The sequence below is a fragment of the Typopeltis vanoorti genome, chromosome 14, assembly GCF_054136105.1.
Source record: "Typopeltis vanoorti isolate ZY-2024b chromosome 14, IOZ_Tvanoo_1.0, whole genome shotgun sequence".
In the NCBI taxonomy this organism is placed as follows: Eukaryota; Metazoa; Arthropoda; class Arachnida; order Uropygi; family Thelyphonidae; genus Typopeltis; species Typopeltis vanoorti.
In genome coordinates, this window is record NC_143562.1 from 1,557,738 (window position 1) to 1,577,707 (window position 19,970).

Genomic DNA, 19,970 nt, shown 5'->3' on the forward strand with positions numbered 1-19,970 from the left:
ACGACCATGACACCATTGTCTACGAATCTGAGCATTCATTTCAGTAATCAGCTTTACTGTGAATATTGGTTGCATGAAGCTCATGTTAGACAGTTTTTATGTTAACAGGCTCTGCAAGATGAATATTCAGCTCTGCTATGACCTGTGCTGCAGTAGTTCTATGATTTTTCAAAACAATCCTACCGTTTCTCTTCGATGACATTGTCACCTTCGTCGTCTTGCCATTATCTGTGTATGATGACATAACCTTAGAAACTGTCGATCTCGATACACCTAATAATGTGGCAATTTTTGTCACTGATGCTCCAGCTAAATCCACACCAATGATTTGTCTTCTTTCAAAGTTTGGCCAAGTATCTCTCTCTCCCATTTTCTATCACAATATACAGTCATACCCCGAAGTGGTGTATGATTGTATATTGGTGGGACCAACAAAAAGTAAGTCGAATTCGCATAACTCAGGGTATAATTCTGCATGTAATTTATTATTATTATTATTTGTCACCTCCAGGGAGTCCAAACACTCATCGAGGGAGGGCATCCACTCTACAACTCTCTACCACTCACAATCCACCAACTGAAACGCCATCTATCACCGACCACCACCACTTATTTCCACAGACAATCACAAACATCCATGCCCACAGCGGGATTCGAACCCGCAGCCTTTTGACTGGGGAACGGATACGCTAACCACTCGGCCAGCCAGGCTGGCATTTATATATACAAACATAAAAAATATTAGTTAAATGGTACCAAAGGTTTACAAAGAGACCTATATATTTTTAAGAAATATAATCATAATTGTTTTTTTTTTTGTACATAAAAAAAATAAAGTTATTTCGATGTCGATGGTTTCATAAAATGTAACAGATTCGCCTGACGGCATAATGTCTTTTTCTTGTCATGCAAAATTTCTTCATAGCAAGCTAATGATTTTTTTTATTCCTTGCCTTGTAGCTACAATTCATTCCTCGTTAGAATCTATGTCCTCCAAAATCTGTAAACCTTTCTTTTATGATTGTTCTTACTGTGGATTCCTGTAGATCGAACTTCTTTGCTAGCTCACAAATTTTCATTCCGCTTTCGAAATCCTTAATAATGTTGAGTTTTGTTTCCAAAGTCAATGTTTTTCTTTTCTTGCTAGCTGTAGAAGAATCAGACTTGCTTCTTTTGGACAACATTATTATTTTTTATGTGATAAAATTTTTATCAAGAACATAACATTAAACAATCACAAGGTTTGTAGACTATAAAAATCGTGTATGAATGGAGACAGCGCAAAATACGTCAGTGCTTAAAAGATATATTCCGGTGATTACACCACATTTTTTATTATTCAGTTATACAAAATACTGAAATAATAGTTCCCGACAAGTTTCGTAAATCGTAGGATTTACATCTTCAGGGAGTAAATAGTAAAACTTAAAGTTTAAACAAGAGAAATTAATAACTACAAATCATAACCGTCTGGCTATTCATAAACTCAAACAACAGAATACAGATATAAAACGTTACTGACGTTGAACAATACTGGACGGTGTCACGTGTTCTTGTTCATACAGTCCGAGCTCAGATTGAGGTAGATTTTTTATTAGAGCTGACCACACTTGATGGAGAATTAAACCTTGATTTTTATTGCATTGGGTTGGGTTTTTCAGCATATTAGCAGCTTCTTTAAATTTTCTTATATAACTGTTGTTTTCTATGTATGACATCGTCGTTTTTTTGCCAGAGTACATCGTGTCCAGTGGAAGTGGTATGGAAAGCAAGACCCGTTTTTTGTTCTCTTTTTTTTTTTATTGTATGTCTTTTTGGTGTTCAGCCATGCGCATTTCTCCAGATCTTCCTGTCTGTCCTACGTAGCAAATCCCGCAAGAGCAATGGATTTTGTAGACTCCAGGTTTTTTAAGAGGATGATGAGGAGGTTTTGGTGGATGTAGGAATCTTGAGATTTTTTCCATAGGAAGGAAGGAAGGCTACTTTTATGTTGTTTGTTCATTAATTTGGCTAGCTTATCTGTAACATTTTTGATATAAGGAAGCGAGATTGCATTTTTGTAATCCTGTTTTATTGTGTTGTTAGTTGGAGGCATTTTAAGGATTCTCTTGATGGTTTTTGTTTCATATCCATTCTGTTGGAGGATTTGTGTTAAGTATTTTAGTTCTTCATTACATCTTTCTTGTGTGCTGGAGATATTGTATGTTCTGTCTCAAAGAGTTTTAATTAAGCTTATTTTTTGTGAAGGATGGTGGTGTGAGGTTGCATTTAGAAATCTTCCAGTGTTTGTTGGCTTCCTATATACTGAGAAGGAGAGTTTACTTTCTTCATTAATTTCTAATAGAATATCCAGAAAAGGAAGTTTTCTATTTTTTTCTTGTTCTAAAATGAATTTTATAGTGCTGTGCAAATTGTTGAGATAATCTTTGAAATTGATAAGTTCATCTGTTGTTCCATTGAATATGATGAAAATATTGTCCACATAGCGTAGCCATATTTTTGGTTTTTTATGGTAATTCTTAAGAGCATTATTTTCAAATTTTTCCATAAATAGGTTTGCTAATACCGGTGATAATGATGAACCCATGGCCAGTCCTTCCTTTTGTTCCCAGATTCTGTCTTGATAGGTGAAAAAAGTATTGTTTATACAATGTTTAAAAAGATTTAAGATGTCCGGAGGGAAGAGGTCTTCTAGGAGATTCAAAATTTCTTGTCTCGGGACGTTTGTAAACAAGCTGATAATGTCAAAACTTGCTAAGATGTCTGCTGGACCAATATGTATATCTTTTACTTTTTCTATGAAATGTTTACTATTTTTTATGAAGGAAGATGTTTTTCCTATATGTTGTGAAATCATGTTGGTGAGGTATTTCGCCAAGTTGGAAGTTGGTGAATCTCTTCCATCTACTATTGGTCTTAAAGGTATATCTGTCTTATGGATCTTTGGAACACCATATATTCTTGGTATCAAAGGATGTTTTGATTGTAAGAATTTTTTAAGTTCTTCCATCCAGAGAGGCACTTTTTTTTATTAGATCATTCATTTTTTTGTGTGTCTGCCAAGTCGGGTCTCTGTCTAAGGGTTTGTAGGTGTTTGTATCTTCCTGGAGACTTTTCATTTTGTTATATTCTGTAGCATTTAAAACGACAGTTGCGTTGCCTTTATCCACTTTAATTATGACAATATTTCTGTCATCCTTTAACTTTTTAAGGCAAGCGTATTCATTGTAAGGTAGGTTCCTACGAGGTAATCTGCTTTTTAATAGTAAAGCTGTACTTTCTATACGGATAAGATCTGCCGTGTTGTCCGGTAGATTTCTAATTCCTTTTTCTATTTGTGCTATGATATCAATTTTTGGTAGGAAACGTGGGATTAAGGCGAAGTTAAAACCCTTAAGTAAAAGGCTATTCTCCTCTTTTGTTAGGACTCTCGAAGAAAGGTTAATAACTACTTTTGAATGATCTAGTTGTTTTTTTATGTATTTCCTTCTTCTGAAGGAGCATGTTGAACTTTTGAATTAATGTGTGTTTCTTCTGTTCTGAGATCGCTATTGCTTTGAACATAACACTATCGATGTTGTTCCATAGGACGGATGGAAGATATGTGGCCAGTTCATTATGAAGAGAAAAAGTGTTATTTCTAATTAATGCTAATTCAGCTCTAGTGACTGTAATTCTTTCTCTTAGAAAAGCTAGTTCCATTTTATGATATATTCTGGAGGCCTTGTTTGTATGGAATATGCGTTTGATTTTTATGAATTTCGGGACGACTTCGTTATCTCTGCATCAGATGAGGAAAATTAAACGGTTAATGAAGTTGAGATGTTTAATGCGTAGTTTCTCTAGTTGTATAACTTTATGCCAAAAGCACTCACCGTAAGTTTGTAAAAAAGATATATTCCGGTGATTACACCACATTTTTTATTATTCAGTTATACAAAATACTGAAATAATAGTTCCCGACAAGTTTCGTAAATTGTAGGATTTACATCTTCAGGGGGGTAAATAGTAAAACAAAGTTTAAACAAGAGAAAATAATGCTCTTAAGAATTACCATAAAAAACCAAAAACATGGCTACGCTATGTGGACGATATTTTCATCATATTCAATGGAACAACAGATGAACTTATCAATTTCAGATTATCTCAACAATTTGCACAGCACCATAAAATTCATTTTAGAACAAGAAAAAAAATAGAAAACTTCCTTTTCTGGATATTCTATTAGAAATTAATGAAGAAAGTAAACTCTCCTTCTCAGTATATAGGAAGCCGACAAACACTGGAAGATTTCTAAATGCAACCTCACACCACCATCCTTCACAAAAAATAAGCTTAATTAAAACTCTTTGAGACAGAACATACAATATCTCCAGCACACAAGAAAGATGTAATGAAGAACTAAAATACTTAACACAAATCCTCCAACAGAATGGATATGAAACAAAAACCATCAAGAGAATCCTTAAAATGCCTCCAACTAACAACACAATAAAACAGGATTACAAAAATGCAATCTCGCTTCCTTATATCAAAAATGTTACAGATAAGCTAGCCAAATTAATGAACAAACAACATAAAAGTAGCCTTCCTTCCTTCCTATGGAAAAAATCTCAAGATTCCTACATCCACCAAAACCTCCTCATCATCCTCTTAAAAAACCTGGAGTCTACAAAATCCATTGCTCTTGCAGGATTTGCTACGTAGGACAGACAGGAAGATCTGGAGAAATGTGCATGGCTGAACACCAAAAAGACATACAATACAAAAGAGAACAAAAAACGGGTCTTGCTTTCCATACCACTTCCACTGGACACGATGTACTCTGGCAAAAAAACGACGATGTCATACATAGAAAACAACAGTTATATAAGAAAATTTAAAGAAGCTGCTAATATGCTGAAAAACCCAACCCAATGCAATAAAAATCAAGGTTTAATTCTCCATCAAGTGTGGTCAGCTCTAATAAAAAATCTACCTCAATCTAAGCTCGGACTGTATGAACGAGAACAAGAACACGTGACGTCGTCCAGTATTGTTCAACGTCAGTAACGTTTTATATCTGTATTCTGTTGTTTGAGTTTATGAATAGCCAGACGGTTATGATTTGTAGTTATTAATTTCTCTTGTTTAAACTTTAAGTTTTACTATTTACTCCCTGAAGATGTAAATCCTACGATTTACGAAACTTGTTGGGAACTATCATTTCAGTATTTTGTATAACTGAATAATAAAAAATGTGGTGTAATCACCGGAATATATCTTTTGAACCAATTAGCCACAGAAGTCTACGCCTGCAACGTCAGTGCTTGTTCACAGCACATGCGACACTGGCGAATGCCGCCGGCACCAGAAAGATATAACTAGTGGTGAGGCGTGAAGGAAATACGTACACATAAGAAACCGCGTAACTCCGGATTCGCGTAAGTCGGGGTATGACTGTGTGTGTGTATCATTCAGTACAATCACTAAGGAACTGGCATGAGAACTACAAGGCGTAAACAAAACCGAACAAGAACATTCAGTGGTGTCACCATGAGATTTTTCAATATAGCCAACACAAATTCTATTTTTAAAATATCTTAGTGTTTCCATTAATTTGTCCAACCTCTATGCATATTCCAAAATATGTAACACAGCAAAAACACTTTTTCTTTAATTTTATTGAATATTTTTGAATGTTTATAACAGGTGCATATATCTCATATATGGGATATATATTTAGTCAGAACTCATGTTAGAAGTTTCCTGGGAAAGGATTAAAACTAATTTTAATGCTTCCAATATCTCATCTCAGTCACTGAGACATCTTCAAGAATTATAAATAACTTTTGTACCAACACTCAAATATACAATACTAAGTGAAACATCTATGTGACTCTATCTAGGTGGTGCACCCCTCTATGGGCATTTGTAGATGGCCTAGGATGTAAAGTGAGATCTCTGATAATTATTGTTGCCCAAATTTTGGGAAGTTTTATGCAACTCTACTTTAATTATTATTTTATTAATTATTTATCAGAGATATATTAGAAACATTAATTATCATCAGAGATCCCACTTTACATCCTAGGCCACCTATAAACGCCCATAGGGAACCCACCACCTAGATAGGATGCAAGTCACCCACGTGTTTCACTTAGTATCGTATTGTATTCGAATGTGTTGTTACAAAAGTTATGTGTAATCCCTGAAGATGTCTCTGACTGAGACGAAATACTGGAAGCATTAAAATTAGTTTTAATCCTTTCCCAGTGCTGTAAATATTCCATTAAACCTCCAACATGATGTCCTTACAGCACTTAAGCTTTAACACAGATAGTCAGAAATCAATCACTTATAAATATCTGTAATTGTGTGAAATACTTCCAGGCAAATTATGCTGTGGAGGAAGTTTACTCACAGTGCCATAGACAGGGTGTAGCATAGAGGCAGCCTGCCACACGGCACTGCTTAATAAGGGCACTCGTTCAGCCATATTGCAGTAGGCACCATATTACGGACAAGATATTTTACAAATACATGGTGTTTAGTTTATGTGCTTATTACATTTTAATAATAAAAAATTATAATCATACATACTAAAACTAAACATTTCAGAACTCACTTATTAGATCAGTGTTTCTCAAAGTGTGGTACGAGTATCCCCGGTGGTACATGGTAATTTTCGGCTATGCATCATTATTAAGAAAAAAAGAATTAATTTAAACTCCTACTCAAACTGCGAGTTACTATCACCCCAACATTCACGTTGGGGCGATAGTAACTCGCTCCCTGTGGTAAACAACATTTAATTAATATTATTATGTTAATGAAATAAAGAGCCAAAAGGCTTCACTGTGTGAAATATTTCCTTCCAGGCAAATTGTGCTTTGGAGATAGTTTACTCACAGTACCACAGACAGGGTGTAGTATAGAGGCAGTCTGCCTCACGGTGCTGCTTAATAAGGGCGCTCGTTCAGCCATATTTGCAGTAGGTGTCGTATTATATTTAACAAATATCTTTTATTATGTAATTGTTTTGCACTACCGTTTCTCTCGTAATAAAAACAAAATAGCAACTGGAGATTTTCTTATATTTTTGTCTTATAATCCATCTTGGGGTGATATTTTAATTGTTTGCCTCAGGATGCGATCTAATTTGGCGACAGCCCTGTTTACTCAATTGCCATTACTCAAGATTTCTAACAATTGAGTACAGTATGTTATCCAATGCAATCATTACAGATATGGTGTGATGCAAATATTTTGCATGTTTGGCGCTACATCCCCATTCTTTACATTTTGCTATAACATAAAACAATGTTTCCCCTTTTCATAGATTTACTTTAGATTCTGATTGCTTATTTGTTCTTGCATTCCAATTTGTTTTAAAAATTCATTGCTGTGTGTTTTACATGATTGCACATCAGCAATGTAAATGAATCTTTTTACTTTAGTGACCTGTGACATGCTGTTTACATGTTTTTTATTTTGCAAATTTTGAATCAACATAAGTCATGGAAGTTCCCGTTTTTTTTTTCTTTCTTTCAAATTCACGGCAAAATTGGATCCTTTTTTCTCTTAATATCTAGTGGACCATTACATTCCTATTAGGCATGGCCTATTATGATTTGAAACCACCTTGAGGATAAGGTGGTTAGCCCTACGCCTCCCAGTGTGTCCTATGTCTGTAGATGAATGTGTTCACGCGCCCAGTTTACCCGTTCTGGGGGGATGAAAAACTCGAGTTTCCAGTTGAATCCCCCCCATCTCGTATAGGACTGGCTAACTCAATTTTAGTCAAAATAGACCAGATAAAGGTTCCTCACATCTTAAAAATAGCCACAGTGCTTCTCTATGCTCCAGTGTTTGTCAAAGGATGGAAGTAAAATAAGTCAAATAGATAAAACACCATTCATTTGATGTGATTTAAAAGTACTGTGAAGAAGTGATCTCCCCCCCCCTTAAACACATGGGATAGAAAATGCTATTATCATGAACACCAGAGGGAGCAGGACCACAATATTTAACCAATTTGTCAAGAGTCATAGAAATTGGCTAATATCTTCTTCTTATTATTGTGCTATCTTCTATCGAAGGTCAGCGACCATCTTGGCGAACAAACTGCGGTCTTGTGCTAATCTGAGCAGTTGTGCACTGCTCTTTCCTGCCAAGTCTTGATGTTGTCAAACCATGATATTCTTTTTCTTCCTCTAGTTCCTTTGCCATCAATTCTTCCTACCAAAATAGTTTGTAGAAGTTGGTATTTGCTATTTCTCAGGATGTGGCCAAGATATGATGTTTTTCGTTTCTTGATTATTTGTACAAGATGTTTAGCTTTGCCAATGAATTTTAAGACCTCTTCATTGGTAATTTTTTCTGTCCATGATATCTTTAGCATTCTTCTGTAGAATAGCCACATCTCAAAGGCTTCGATTTTCTTGATGGTTGTCGCCTTCAATGTCCATGTTTCAACTCCATAGAGCAGAATAGACCACACGTAACATTTCAGCATTCGGCACCTGACTTCCATGTTTAGGTCTTTATTGCAGAATAGTGTTCTCATTTTCATGAAGGACTGCCGTGCAACTTCAATCCTTGTCTTTATATTTATTTCTGGATCCCACCGTTCATTAAGCCAACAACCAAGATATTTATATCTTGACACTTGATCAATATTTTTCCCATTGAGTGTCAGTTTCATTGATGAGGCTGGATGTTTGCTGATGATCATGTATTTTGTCTTGTTGATGTTTATATTTATTCCCATTCTTTGGCTTTCTATGTATACTCTGTCAATGAGTTTTTGGAGATCCATAATGTTATCTGCAATTAGCACGGTGTCATCTGCATATCGTAGGTTAACAATCTTTCCATTTATTGCAATTCCCTCTGGACATTCTTCCAATGCTTTTTTAAAGATTACCTCTGCGTATATGTTGAACAGGAGTGGTGAGAGCACACATCCTTGTCTCACTCCTCTTTTGATGTTAATATCACTGGTGGTAATGTTGTCTAATTGAACGGTAGCTGACTGATTCCAATACAGATTTGTTATTAGTCTTATGTCTTGTTCGTCTAGCCTTGTTTGTTGAAGGACTTCTATTAAGTTAGTGTGTCTGACTTTGTCGAATGCTTTTTCAAAATCTATGAAACACATAAAGACAGATTTCTGTTTTTCTATGCATTTTTGTATCAATATTTGGGTACAGAAAAGGGCCTCTCTAGTACCAAAACCATTCCGAAAGCTGAATTGTGTTTCACTTAGAATTTCTTCACTTTTTCTATAAATGCGATTCTGAATTACTTTCAAAAATATTTTTAATGTTTGGCTCATTAGACTAATAAGTCGGAAGTCACCACAGGAATTCCTTTGGGTTTCTTTGGGACAGTGATAAATGTAGATTTGAGCCAATCTGATGGAAATTCATCACTTTCATATATTTTATTAAATAGTTTTTCAAGAAGTTTGATGTTATCTGGTTCTATTAATTTTAAAAATTCTGTTTGCACACCATCTGGTCCACTGGCTTTTCCTGTTTTACTTGTTCGTATAGCATTCTCTATTTCGCATTTCATGATTGCTGGTCCTTGAATGTTATCTTTTATATTTATAGGCTTCTGTCTAGTATCATTGAAAAGTTCTGTTACATATTTTATCCCAATCTGTGCTTTATTCTCTTCTTCTAGAACTATTTTTCCATTTGTCTCTTAGAGACACTATTTGCTTTTTCCTCAGTTTTCCGGAAATTTCGTTGATTTTCTTATACAGATTGAAATTATCATGTTTCTTCTGAAGCAGTTCAATTTCAGTACATAAATTTTTCATCCAATTTTCCTTGGCTTCTTTTATTTTTTTCTTGATGTTATGTGTTTCTGTATACCTGGCTAGGTCTTTGTTTTTGTACATTCTTCTTGTACCAATAAGAGAAAGAATCTCATCTGTCATCCATTCCTGTTGTTTTATATTATTCACATAACCTACTTCTTCAATACTTGTTACGATGGCATTCTTTAAGCTATTCCAAAGAGATTCCACACTTTTATTTTCTTCTATGTTAATCTGTTGTAATCGCAGGTTAAGCTGTGTCTTGGCACTTTTATTTATGTTCGGGTCTTTCAGTTTTTCTACATCAATTTTCTTTTTCTTCTTTTGTGATTTTTTAGCTGATTTTAATCTAAGACGTACTTCTGCAACTATGGGATTGTGTCTGATGAGATATCTGGTCCAGGATAAGTCTTTGCACTCTTTATACTACTGTGGAATCTTTTATTTATCAATATATAATCAATTTGATTTTGGACAATGTTATGTTGGTTATCTTGAGGCGATTTCCAAGTGTATAGTCTTCTGGGTGGAAGTTTAAACCAGGTATTTGATATTGTTAGATCTTCTTCCTGACAGAACTGGACTAGGCGATCTCCTCTGTCATTTCTGGTGCCTAAGCCATGTTCGCCAACAATTTCTCCATCACCCCCCTCTTCCTACTTTTGCATTGAAGTCACCCATCACTATGTTTATATCATGTTTCTTTGTTAGGTTTTTAATCTCTTTTAGGTGTTCATAAAACTCTTCAACATCTTCTTCACTTTTGTCAGCTGTGGGTGCATAAGCTTGGATGATATTTATGTTAACGGGGTTTCCCTTAAGTTGTAACAGCATTATCCTTTCAGAAAATGAAATCCAATTTAGTACTGATTTATTGATTTCTTCATCTACCATTACAGCTACACCGTGTCGATGTTTGTTCTCATCATTCCCAGAGTAATACATTTTTGTATTATCTTGTTGACACTTTCCAGATCCTGGCCATCTTGTCTCGCAAATTCCCAAAATCCGGATGCCCAGCCTTTTCATTTCTCTTGTGGCATTTCTTAATTTGCCAGCTTCATACAGAGTTCTGACATTCCAAGTTGCAATTTTAAAAGTGGACACCATTTTGAGCCCGGAGATTCTTCGCACCCCTGTCCCATTTAAGGGACGCCGGGAACTTGGGGCCAATTGTAAGGGTTTGCTCGCCATGGTGGTTGTTCTGGAGATAAGGTAGAGCAGTAGTTTCTCCGTTTGCTTTCTGCTCCGCAGTATTACAGACATACACAATATAATCATATTGCCATCTGCAAATCTCTGATCACAAGCTTTTCCGTCATCATTTGGCTTCAACCTTGTGTCAGTACTGACAATGCTGCTTCCCAATGTCAGGGGAAGCGACCCCAGCAGGTACTTATTTAATGGCGGCACTACTCGCCATGTCACCGAGTTGTCATTGGGCTTTGTGAGGTTTTAGGTGAGACAGAGTTGCCACTTCTGCTCCCCCACGCCCTGATAGCTCACTCAGTCGCTGTTGGTCCACGGCTGCTTATTCGCCAGATTGGCTAATAAACATGGTCGATAAAATGTTACCAGGATCTAGACTGTCAAGAACACTCCATTATTAGGGTGGGTGATGGCAATTATTTATGTATGTCTTGCTGACCTGGCTGTCAGAGTAAATAGTGTTACCACTCTTCAATCAACAGGCTGAGAGTTCAGATCTACAGGGAGGAACAGACGTTTATGAATCTTTAGGTGGATGATTTCTGTTACCCAGTGATATCACCATTACTGGAAGGCTGAATTTGGTTGAAAAATTTCCATGTTGGGTATTTAGAGCAGGGTTTTGGATTATCCAACACTCAGCTACTCAGAATAAAATTTTACTAAAGGTTTAGTCTTTGTGTGTTAGCTAAGAGCTTTATTCCTTTTAAATACTGTCCTGTCAAGTGTCGACTATTATGGATCTCTACCTGAAATCCATAATATGCAGTAGAAAGAAAAGATGGTGAGGTCTAATCTTTTCCATCTCACAGTTAGTATCCATGTCTGTAGATAAGCGTGTTCATAGGACTGGTTTACCTGTTTGAGAGATGAAAAACTAGTTTCTGGGAGGGAGAAAAACCCTCCACCTCCATACTCTAACTTATCGTTTGAAACAAAACAGCAGTACTAAGTACTAACTATGCTAAAAGTTGTGCAAAGCACACATCCTTTGTCTATATTGCTATGCAATACGGGAAGGGTCTGGCTTCCACCAATGAGGCCTCAATAAAGGCTGAAACCTCATCTAGACAGTGACTTTTCTCATAATGCACAGCAATATACACATTCAAAATGTGTGTTTTGCATTACTGGATAAGGTACAACTGATAAAATCAACAGTCGCTATATATTAAGCAGACTTTTTTGTGAAGATACTTCACACAAAGTTTATTTGCTTACCAAGGAATTAAAACAAGGGTATAATTTGCCATACTACCCATTCTAACCTATGGATCACAAACATGGCCATTAACAACTAAACAAGTGACCAAGCTAAGAACATGCCAAAGAGCAATGGAAAGAAGTATGCTAATCATCAAAAGGATAGAAAAAAATAAGAGCCCTAGAAATAAGACAGAAAACAAAAGTCACTGATGTCACAAGAACAGAAAAATCCCTAAAATGGAAATGGGCAGGACACTTGATGAGAAAACAAGATCACATGGGTTAAATTCACCACTTATTTGTCAAGAATAATAGATTTTATAACACGTGAAACACACCTTGCTCTAGAGAGCAAATCAAAAAGTGCTAATCTGGGCTACCAATAAGCAGGATGGTAATCATATACCAGATGATGAAATTCACCTAACTAAACATTTACAAATGTCTACACTCAGAGTGGGATTCTAATTCATGATCTATTGGTTGGAAACAGCATCTCCTTAGCCAACCAAGCCAGCAACAGATGGATATCAATGAAATCTAATCAATTAATAAGTCACCCTCTCTCTCTTATTTTTAGAAAAACCAAAGGCAAAAGCCTTTGGTTTTTCTGTGATAAAAATAAATAAAAATAAGAGTACTAACAGAAGTAAACACTCAAATAATGGTATTTTGTCAAAAATTTTTTCATATAAACTGATTTATATATCAGTGATGCTTAAATGCTTTTAAGCAGGACCATTTTCAATTGCCATGACAAAAAAGAACTGGATCCGTACCACACACACACACACACACCTCCTTGTTTACAAGCTACTGTATTTACTTGAATATAACTCGCTCTTGCGTATATCTCACACCCTTGATTTTACTTTATGAAAACAGAAATTAAAGTTATTTAAATTATTTAAATTAAGGGGATATTAAATCCCACATAGTTTTAAAACCGAATAAGAAACTCAAAGATTGGAATCAGAGAGTTTCTTGCCGAAAAAAAAACGAAAAAAGGGTAAAAATTTTAAGAAATAGATAGTTAATGTTATGGAAGAAACAGTAAAAAACTTTTGAATCTGAAGACCGATGTGGCTGTTATTCCTGGTGATCTTATGCCTTTTCTACAGCTCTTGGATGTATCATCAACAAACCATTCAAGAACCATGCATGAAAATTCACATGAAGTGAATGGCAGTCAGCAGGTACGACCTGGCTCTGGCAGGGAAGATTAAGAGATTTTCATTAAAACTGTCATGAATCTGGATTTTGAGAGCTTGGGACATGATTTCGCCAGAAATAACTGCCAAGAGTTCTTTTTTAAAAAAACGGCATCTCTATGGATGGGAACGAAGATGACATTATTTGGGTAGATTGACAAAGCACACAAGGAAACTGCTCTTGAGACCAGAAGTAGTGATAGCAAATAGGAGATTTTTAGTGAGTCATACCCATTTTCAGTTTTAAATCATGATGATCTTATGATTCCAAAATGATAAAAGGACAAGCAATAATGAAACGGTTTGTTTTCATTTAATTACATAGGCATTATCGCTAAAGATTCAATACTGTCTGATGAAGGTGAGCAGCTGATCACGTAACTAATGTTGATAATTAAAATTTAAATGCATTAATTTTATAAATAACGTGAGCAATTTATTCATTTGTGTGGGTTTTCCCCATCTGTTAGTACCGGTAGACCCACTTAATGAGTAAGTATATGCATTTTATTACTGTAAATTCATGTGTTCACAGGGCTGGTTTACCTGTTCTGAGGGATGAAACACCTGAGTTTCTGGGTGAGGGGAAAAAAAACTCCACCTCTGTATGAGACCAGATAAAGGTTCCTCATATCTTGGACAGGAATCGAACCCAGGTTTTCCTGACCAAATAGCTTTGTCTATACTGAATGAGCAGCAGAGACGCTATGTGAGCAATTAAAATTATAATGAAAACTGAGGATTTAATTATAAACATCAATTTAGTTTTCTCCTGAAAAACTTTAGTTTCCAAAAATCCCTGCATATATCTCGCACCACAAAACTTTAATTTTGAGGGAAAACGTGAGAGTTATATCCAAGTAAATACAGTATACATGATAAGATGAATGTTACAGGTATTTTGCAAAATCTCCTAAACGAAACTTGACATGGTATTTTCTGGTAGCCCAATGTAAAGAACTGAATGGTTTGATATCCAGATATTTTCCATAAATACTTTGATACAGTGAAGTCGCTCACTATAACCAACCACTGTAAAATCCCACCCCAAACTATGTTGCCTTAACCGGATTTCATATAGTAGACCCTTTGTACTATAACAAACTATTCCTTTGGTTTCCACAAGTTGACCATAATAGTTATAGCATCGAGAGAATAACAGATTGGTAGTGATCTGTTTTCTAATGCATGTCCTTAAAAAACGGAGAATTGGACACTAATAAAAAAAAAATAGTTTAGGGTAAATAGTTATAAGGGAGAGTGCTTTTGTAGTGTTGTTCATAAACGGAGCAAGAGAATATATTATTAGATGGCTGCAACAGAGCACATTCTCTTGGAAATGTAGTCAGGTGTTGATATTAGCATTTCTACTAATATCAAGATATAAACCATTTCCTATACACTCCATTATCAATGTTAATGTCTACAAGTATGAGCAGCTTTTACCATATACCATAGAGAGGACTTGTATAAGTCTAAATGAAGCATTTTCTAATATTCCAGGTTATGTAGTTATCAAAACACGTGTTTAAGGAGTGTAATGAAAAAACACTGATTAAGATTTTGTGTTGATATAAGTATATATATAACAGTGTGACTATCTATGCATCATCCCTTTGAAACACTAAGGATGAAAGAGTATTGAAAACTATCATGCTGACGACATTCTTAGATAAGAATTCCAAAAAATAAAAGTAAAGCTAATGGCTGTATAAATATTTCAACTTAATTTGTTTCATTTATTTTTAATATAACTCCCGGGTAGGCTAAATGTTTATTAAGTATTTATTTATTTTTTACTCTAACGTAGTGATCCAACCTTGAACTTTTCAAGCAACTTAAGACCTCCAATGCAAACAGTGGCCTCGCACTGTAGATTTTAAATTCATCTCCCACCTAAAGACCAATCACAAGCAACCACCCCCATGGTGAATTTTAAGCTGCAGCCTGTTGGTTCAAAAAGCAGGTATGCTAAACACTTGGATAACCAGATGTAACTTGGATAGGCAGTAACTACAGGTTTGTAATTGCACAATGCCAAAACTTTTATTTTTTCCTTTATTTAAGCTCATGAGTATCATAGATGTTTTGATATACTGTACAAATTCGGCCATAAAACGTATCTAAATACCAAATTTTAGACTTGCCAAATCTTGTATTAGTAGTAATAATAATAACGAAGAGAAACCTATTAACATGAAAATTAGTAATGCAAATCATTCTGCTCCCAACGCCAAAAAACTGGTCTTCACGACAGCAATCTTGCACTAAATGACAATAGCAGACCAATAAGAACTTGGAATCAGTGCTACTTCAAAAGGTAAAATGCCCAGCCCTGATCCAGTTTTCAACACAAATATTCTCTGAGATTCAAAACAGGATACTGCAATCATACCCATTTTCCTTAAGGGAGATATTTGTAAGCTTGGATTTACAGGCTTGAACATAATAAAATATCAATTCCACAAAATTGTTCAAAATGTCAATAGGCAATGCAAAAATGCAAGTTTTGGCATTATGAAATTTCTAAACAAAGAGAAGAGCCTACACCATCTATAGAGCACAGTGCAATAGGCAATTTTCTAGAAATCAAAGTCTCACTGGAAAAATCTGAAACAATTGTAGGTCTATTTGCAAAATATGAACCACTATCAGTATTATGTAGTAGCTGTGAATTGCAACCCTGTTATTAAGATGTAAGCTTCTTAAAAATAGAAGAAGCTTCATATTAAGATAATCTGATATGAACTCTGATATGAAGTTCAACAGATGTGTCTAACCTATGTAGCCAGCTTCGATTACTGACAGTTGCTGGAAAACTGCAGAAAAAACATACAGTAGCAACCTGCAATTTTCCAGTAAAAAATATATTTGGATATAAAAGAGCATAATCAGGCACATATTTCTTGCATAAAGTTGGAAAAGTGGAACCATGTAAATGTTTCTTGTCCTTTATCCAAAATATTATTATTTCATAAAACATTCAAATTTAATTTGGAATAAAACTTTTTCGTTAACAAATCAGCAAAAATTATGTAATAAAAAAGAATGTTATAACAGATATGAAAGAAATGAACAAATTATGATCAATCAAACTGGGAAGTGGAATATCCCATTAAAAGTACCTTCATAGGGCCTTAGTTCTTTTCCACTTACTATATGAATTGTTTCTACAACAATCTAAGTGCTGTGTGTTGTTTCTATCTACTCTGAAGAGGCTTGTTTGAATCCTGTGAAATATTAGCTCAATCAATTAACTTTTTCTTCTGGTGTTGTTTTCATTGGGACAAACTGTTATGACCATTTGTCTGCTGATTAAATTCCATGGTCAGCTGTTCCACATATTTTTTTTTTTTTTTTTTTAGTCTGTGAGATTGCACAAAGTCATGACAATTTGCATTCACCATGAGCATCCATGCCCAAACAACTGCTGTTCTTCCCAATATCCTTTTTCACTTTTGGAATACCTTCATATTCTTCTATGAACTTAAGATGGTATTCCAAAAGTGGATAATAAAGGCAGTTTCCTGGATACCACTACCCTTCTAATGATTCCTTAGTTCAAGTTGATCAGCATCTCCAAATGAAAGTCATCTCACACACCTATGCATACTGGCTTTCACCATAATACAAAAATCACCTGGCAGCATGACTATCTGAAAGACAGTGGCTTAAATCTCTGAGAGGGAATAATTATACCAACTATCCTCTTCCTCTGCCAATGGCACCAAGAATTTTTAGAAGTTTCTGATGCAATCCCAAGGGTCAGAACAGTATTCCGGGCTTTGGGTGAATATGAGATGTGTATAGCTTACAACTGAAAAATAACATCTTGACTGAATTGTCTGTGGAAGTGAAGGATATTGCAGAAGTGGTGTGTCTGTAACAGAAAAGAGATGAGAGATCTGGCCTTCATTGTTGAGTTGAACATTATTCAAAGGAAAGGATAAGAACAAAGGTTGTTCTTTTCGAGAAAAGACAAAATTGTGTTTTGGAAGCATTGAAGGTAACCATGTTGTCATTATCCTATTGAAGGATGGTGTAACAATCAGAGAATAAGGCATTGGCTATAGATCTTTAAGATGAAGATGCTGAGCACAACAAAGCTTGCTGTATGAGGAGAAGGAATGGCATGGGGGGGGGGGGGGGAGAGACCTCGTGAATAGCTGGTTTAGTAGGAAAATTTGAAGAGTGGGCATCCCTCCATTACTTGCAGTGAATGACCTGAGCAAAAATTAGCAATCCAATTTCAAATGTGGAAGGCAGATCAGAAGATGTCAATTTGCTGATTAACTCGTGAAAAGGAAACAGTAATGGCTTCCCCAAACCTTTCCATGACATGAAGCCATATGTGGGTGACTTACAGTGGGTCACCATTATGTTTTGAGGTTTAATGGAGTATAAAGAGCACTGAAAGATTAAAAACGAGTTTAATTCTTCCAATATTTCATCTCGGTCACAAAGACTCACTCTCAGGCAGTATAAGTATAAACTAACACTTGTAACACACACAAGGCAACAGCCCTATCTAGATGGAGTGCCTTCTGTGGGCATCAGTAGGAGGCCTCAATGATAGCAATAAATTGAACATGTGCTTGCATTTGTGATGTATGTCAGGTGCATATAAATACAGTGCAAGGATGATAAAAGGTGTTAGTTCAGGACAACTTCTTCAACAACACCACTTGTTCAAAAGACAACTTCTTTTGAACAAGTGGTGAATATCAGATTTAAATCCCAATTTACAACTGAGACCTCTTCCTGTTGCCCACAGAGCACACCTCACCCAGATATGAATACTCTTATAACGTGTTTCATTTAATTTTGTGTTGCCTTGTGTGGCTTACAAGTGTCAATTTGCACTCCATAAAGGTTTCTCTGAGGCAAGAAAAAAATTAAAATAGTTTTTAATCCTTTCTCAATGCTGTTTATACTCTACTTAAATCTCCAACATAATGTCCGCTCAGCACTAGGCTTTAATACAGGGAACCTGCTGTGGATATTGACTAGCAGAGTCCATAATGGTGTTACTAATTAGTCAATACTTCTCTAGGTGTTGAAGAGGTTGCTTGTTGATGATCTTTTCATTATTTTAGACAGTATTATGAATGAGAACTATCAGTTGAACATGGGCTTGCTTCTGTGGTGTGTGTGTGTGTGTGTGTGTATGGATGCCAGGTGAGCATAAAAACCGTGTAGAGATGATAAAAGGTGCTGGTTTAGGGAAAACTTCTGAGCAAAACTGGTATAATAGCATCAGGATTAGAAGTCCCTTTTATAAGTATCTAGGTTGTTCAAGATTCTTCTTTCTAGAATGCTACAGAAGGCATGCAATGGTTTAGATATTGCTGGAGATGATATGCTTGATTATCTATGAGTGATATAATACCTGTCATCTGGATGAGAGAGAGAGAAATACAGAGACAGAAATTGCATCCAGCAGCCTTTAAGGGAGAACTGCCATTTATTCAAGAGGTGAGTTTTCTACATTTAGTTCTTTCAAAACAAGACAGCTTTATTAATGATTGTTTTGCAATCATTGTGTTACAAGTGTTAGTTAAAATTCAGTGTGACTGTGAATGAAGGCAGATTTTTGTTTCGATCCACTTCCAATATGCTGTTTTTAACTCTTGGATTGCCTTGATACACTTCTTGGGAAACTACAGCTTGGACATTGGATAAGAATTCAGAACAGAGTTGGTAATGAGATCTCATTCTAACATGGATAATATTTGTAACAGGATTACAACAAGGATACTGAGTCAAAACAATAGTCTGACCATAGAAAGGAGTAAAGCTCTCCCCACTTGGCATTGTAGTACCAAAGAATAGGAGGTTGTAAATGGCCAAAGGAAGAGTATTCCATGAGATCATACATGGTATGTATGAGATTATGATCTGAATTACCAAGAAGAGAGGTCACCTCAACAGTATACATAGAAGGAAAAATGGTAAGAAAAGATCTGGAGTGCTGGATGAGTGGAGTGGATTATCATATATTCTGGTCGGTAGACGAACAATTTGTTTTAGATTGTTGCATTTTCAAAAAATCCTGTAGCTTTTCTTTCAGCTGGAAAGGAAGCTAGATGGAGTTGTGGACATGAAGATGACTTCACTGTGAAGGTAGTGGAATGCAAGAATCAAATCAAGGATAAGAAGTCAGAGATGAGAATGCTTTTCAGAACTGGAGGAAAGTAACAGTAGACAGTAGTTGAATGATTCATGATGGGATAAACTTTAAGCCACAGAAGGTAAAAAAGAGGAGATTCAAGATTTCGCATCTTCTAATTTGAATGGTTAAAGTGGAATGTGGTTGTTGTTGTAGCAGTAATTGGAGATTTGGTCAAAAGCAGGAAATCAGGTTTGCATATGTCTCGATATATGCTGGTGCACATTAAGTTAATGTTTATGCCACAAATGTTAGAGTGAATGTGGAAACAGGTTTATTTTCTAATGTTATTTTGATTTTTTTAACTTTTGAGTGATTTTTTGAGAAAGTTTTTTTTAATTTTTATGTTAACAAGTGAGAGGTG

The 19,970-nt window shown here is 35.5% G+C and overlaps 1 protein-coding gene across 2 annotated transcripts in view; it reads right to left on the minus strand.

The window, feature by feature from the left end:
- The window catches only part of LOC150099119 (heterogeneous nuclear ribonucleoprotein F-like), a 183,658-nt gene that overhangs the window by 64,795 nt on the left and 98,893 nt on the right, over positions 1–19,970 (minus strand). The gene's annotated exons all lie outside the window — the stretch shown is intronic.